The sequence below is a fragment of the Lampetra fluviatilis genome, unplaced genomic scaffold (genome assembly GCF_964198595.1).
Source record: "Lampetra fluviatilis unplaced genomic scaffold, kcLamFluv1.1 SCAFFOLD_633, whole genome shotgun sequence".
Classification (NCBI taxonomy): Eukaryota; Metazoa; Chordata; class Hyperoartia; order Petromyzontiformes; family Petromyzontidae; genus Lampetra; species Lampetra fluviatilis.
In genome coordinates, this window is record NW_027620575.1 from 25001 (window position 1) to 30000 (window position 5000).

Consider the following 5000-nt stretch of genomic DNA (forward strand, 5'->3'; position numbering starts at 1 on the left):
ATTCATTCACTCAGTCATTCACTCACTCAGTCATTCACTCACTTAGTCATTCACTCATTCATTCACTCACTCAGTCACTCAGTCATTCACTCATTCAGTGACTCATTCAGTGACTGATTCACTCAGTCATTCACTCAGTCATTCACTCACTCAGTCATTCACTCATTCATTCACTCAGTCAGTCATTCACTCATTCATTCATTCACTCAGTCATTCACTCAGTCATTCATTCACTCAGTCATTCACTCATTCAGTCAGTCAGTCATTCACTCAGTCATTCACTCATTCACTCAGTCAGTCATTCACTCATTCAGTCAGTCAGTCATTCACTCAGTCATTCACTCATTCACTCAGTCAGTCATTCACTCATTCAGTCAGTCAGTCATTCACTCAGTCATTCACTCATTCACTCAGTCATTCACTCATTCGTTCACTCATTCATTCACTCACTCAGTCATTCACTCATTCAGTGACTCATTCACTCACTCATTCACTCACTCATTCACTCAGTCAGTCATTCACTCAGTCATTCATTCATTCACTCAGTCATTCACTCACTCAGTCATTCACTCATTCATTCACTCAGTCATTCACTCAGTCATTCACTCACTCAGTCATTCACTCATTCAGTGACTCATTCACTCACTCAGTCATTCACTCAGTCACTCACTCACTCAGTCATTCATTCACTCATTCACTCACTCAGTCATTCACTCACTCAGTCATTCACTCATTCATTCACTCAGTCATTCACTCAGTCATTCACTCACTCAGTCATTCACTCATTCAGTGACTCATTCACTCACTCATTCACTCACTCAGTCACTCAGTCATTCACTCATTCAGTGACTCATTCAGTGACTGATTCACTCAGTCATTCACTCAGTCATTCACTCACTCAGTCATTCACTCAGTCATTCACTCATTCAGTGACTCATTCACTCACTCAGTCATTCACTCAGTCATTCACTCAGTCATTTACTCACTCAGTCACCCACTCATTCACTCATTCTCCCACCCACTCATTCACTCACTCAGTCATTCACTCAGTCACTCATTCAGTGACTCGTTCACTCAGTCATTCACTCACTCATTCACTTATTCAGTGACTCATTCACTCATTCATTCACTCAGTCATTCACTCATTCAGTGACTCATTCACTCACTCAGTCATTCACTCATTCAGTGACTCATTCACTCATTCTCCCACCCACTCATTCACTCACTCAGTCATTCACTCAGTCACTCATTCAGTGACTCGTTCACTCAGTCATTCACTCACTCATTCACTTATTCAGTGACTCATTCACTCATTCATTCACTCAGTCATTCACTCATTCAGTGACTCATTCACTCACTCAGTCATTCACTCATTCTGTGACTCATTCACTCACTCAGTCATTCACTCATTCTCTCACTCATTCATTCACTCACTCATTCACTCATTCATTCACTCAGTCATTCACTCATTCACTCACTCATTCATTCACTCAGTCATTCACTCATTCAGTGACTCATTCACTCACTCAGTCATTCACTCATTCAGTGACTCATTCACTCACTCAGTCATTCACTCATTCGCTCACTCATTCATTCACTCACTCATTCACTCATTCATTCACTCAGTCATTCACTCATTCACTCACTCATTCATTCACTCACTCATTCACTCAGTCATTCACTCACTCATTCATTCACTCATTCAGTGACTCATTCATTCACTCAGTCATTCACTCATTCACTCACTCAGTCATTCACTCAGTCATTCACTCACTCACTCAGTCATTCACTCACTCAGTCACCCACTCATTCACTCACTCAGTCATTCACTCAGTCAGTCACTCACTCAGTCATTCATTCACTCATTCATTCACTCAGTCATTCACTCACTCATTCACTCATTCATTCACTCAGTCATTCACTCATTCACTCACTCATTCATTCACTCAGTCATTCACTCACTCATTCACTCAGTCATTCACTCACTCATTCATTCACTCATTCAGTGACTCATTCACTCACTCAGTCATTCACTCAGTCATTCACTCACTCAGTCATTCACTCATTCATTCACTCAGTCAGTCATTCACTCATTCATTCACTCACTCAGTCATTCACTCATTCAGTGACTCATTCACTCACTCAGTCATTCACTCAGTCATTCACTCACTCAGTCACCCACTCATTCACTCATTCTCCCACCCACTCATTCACTCACTCAGTCATTCACTCAGTCACTCATTCAGTGACTCGTTCACTCAGTCATTCACTCACTCATTCACTTATTCAGTGACTCATTCACTCATTCATTCACTCAGTCATTCACTCATTCAGTGACTCATTCACTCACTCAGTCATTCACTCATTCAGTGACTCATTCACTCACTCAGTCATTCACTCATTCTCTCACTCATTCATTCACTCACTCATTCACTCATTCATTCACTCAGTCATTCACTCATTCACTCACTCATTCATTCACTCAGTCATTCACTCATTCAGGTAGCCTCTAGCAGGGCTGTAGGGTCAAGTGCTGTTACACAGACACAGACAAAGCTCCCCCGTGTAGCCTCTAACAGGGCTGTAGGGGCAAGTGCTGTTACACAGACACAGACAAAGCTCCCCCGTGTAGCCTCTAGCAGGCTGTAGGGTCAAGTGCTGTTACACAGACACAGACAAAGCTCCCCCAGGTAGCCTCTAGCAGGGCTGTAGGGTCAAGTGCTGTTACACAGACACAGACAAAGCTCCCCCAGGTAGCCTCTAGCAGGGCTGTAGGGTCAAGTGCTGTTACACAGACACAGACAAAGCTCCCCCGTGTAGCCTCTAACAGGGCTGTAGGGGCAAGTGCTGTTACACAGACACAGACAAAGCTACCCCAGGTAGCCTCTAGCAGGGCTGTAAGGTCAAGTGCTGTTACACAGACACAGACAAAGCTCCCCCGTGTAGCCTCTAGCAAGGCTGTAGGGGCAAGTGCTGTTACACAGACACAGACAAAGCTCCCCCGTGTAGCCTCTAGCAAGGCTGTAGGGGCAAGTGCTGTTACACAGACACAGACAAAGCTCCCCCGTGTAGCCTCTAGCAAGGCTGTAGGGTCAAGTGCTGTTACACAGACACAGACAAAGCTCCCCCGTGTAGCCTCTAGCAAGGCTGTAGGGTCAAGTGCTGTTACACAGACACAGACAAAGCTCCCCCGTGTAGCCTCTAGCAGGGCTGTAGGGGCAAGTGCTGTTACACAGACACAGACAAAGCTCCCCCGTGTAGCCTCTAGCAGGCTGTAGGGTCAAGTGCTGTTACACAGACACAGACAAAGCTCCCCCGTGTAGCCTCTAGCAAGGCTGTAGGGGCAAGTGCTGTTACACAGACACAGACAAAGCTCCCCCGTGTAGCCTCTAGCAGGCTGTAGGGGCAAGTGCTGTTACACAGACACAGACAAAGCTCCCCCGTGTAGCCTCTAGCAGGGCTGTAGGGGCAAGTGCTGTTACACAGACACAGACAAAGCTCCCCCGTGTAGCCTCTAGCAGGGCTGTAGGGGCAAGTGCTGTTACACACACACAGACAAAGCTACCCCAGGTAGCCTCTAGCAGGGCTGTAGGGTCAAGTGATGCTACACAGACACAGACAAAGCTCCCCCGTGTAGCCTCTAGCAAGGCTGTAGGGGCAAGTGCTGTTACACAGACACAGACAAAGCTCCCCCGTGTAGCCTCTAGCAAGGCTGTAGGGGCAAGTGCTGTTACACAGACACAGACAAAGCTCCCCCGTGTAGCCTCTAGCAAGGCTGTAGGGTCAAGTGCTGTTACACAGACACAGACAAAGCTCCCCCGTGTAGCCTCTAGCAGGGCTGTAGGGTCAAGTGCTGTTACACAGAAACAGACAAAGCTCCCCCAGGTAGCCTCTAGCAGGGCTGTAGGGTCAAGTGCTGTTACACAGACACAGACAAAGCTCCCCCGTGTAGCCTCTAGCAAGGCTGTAGGGGCAAGTGCTGTTACACAGACACAGACAAAGCTCCCCCGTGTAGCCTCTAGCAGGATGTAGGGTCAAGTGCTGTTACACAGACATAGACAAAGCTCCCCCAGGTAGCCTCTAGCAGGGCTGTAGGGTCAAGTGCCGTTACACACACACAGACAAAGCTCCCCCGTGTAGCCTCTAGCAAGGCTGCATGGGCAAGTGCTGTTACACAGACACAGACAAAGCTCCCCCGTGTAGCCTCTAGCAAGGCTGTAGGGTCAAGTGCTGTTACACAGACACAGACAAAGCTCCCCCGTGTAGCCTCTAGGAGGGCTGTAGGGTCAAGTGCTGTTACACAGACACAAAGCTCCCCCAGGTAGCCTCTAGCAGGGCTGTAGGGTCAAGTGCTGCTACACAGACACAGACAAAGCTCCCCCAGGTAGCCTCTAGCAGGGCTGTAGGGTCAAGTGCTGTTACACAGACAAAGCTCCCCCAGGTAGCCTCTAGCAGGGCTGTAGGGTCAAGTGCTGTTACACAGACACAGACAAAGCTCCCCCGTGTAGCCTCTAGCAGGGCTGTAGGGGCAAGTGCTGTTACACAGACACAGACAAAGCTACCCCAGGTAGCCTCTAGCAGGGCTGTAGGGTCAAGTGCTGTTACACAGACACAGACAAAGCTCCCCCAGGTAGCCTCTAGCAGGGCTGTAGGGGCAAGTGCTGTTACACAGACACAGACAAAGTTACCCCAGGTAGCCTCTAGCAGGGCTGTAGGGTCAAGTGCTGTTACACAGACACAGACAAAGCTCCCCCGTGTAGCCTCTAGGAGGGCTGTAGGGTCAAGTGCTGTTACACAGACACAGACAAAGCTCCCCCGTGTAGCCTCTAACAGGGCTGTAGGGGCAAGTGCTGTTACACAGACACAGACAAAGCTCCCCCGTGTAGCCTCTAGCAGGCTGTAGGGTCAAGTGCTGTTACACAGACACAGACAAAGCTCCCCCAGGTAGCCTCTAGCAGGGCTGTAGGGTCAAGTGCTGTTACACAGACATAGACAAAGCT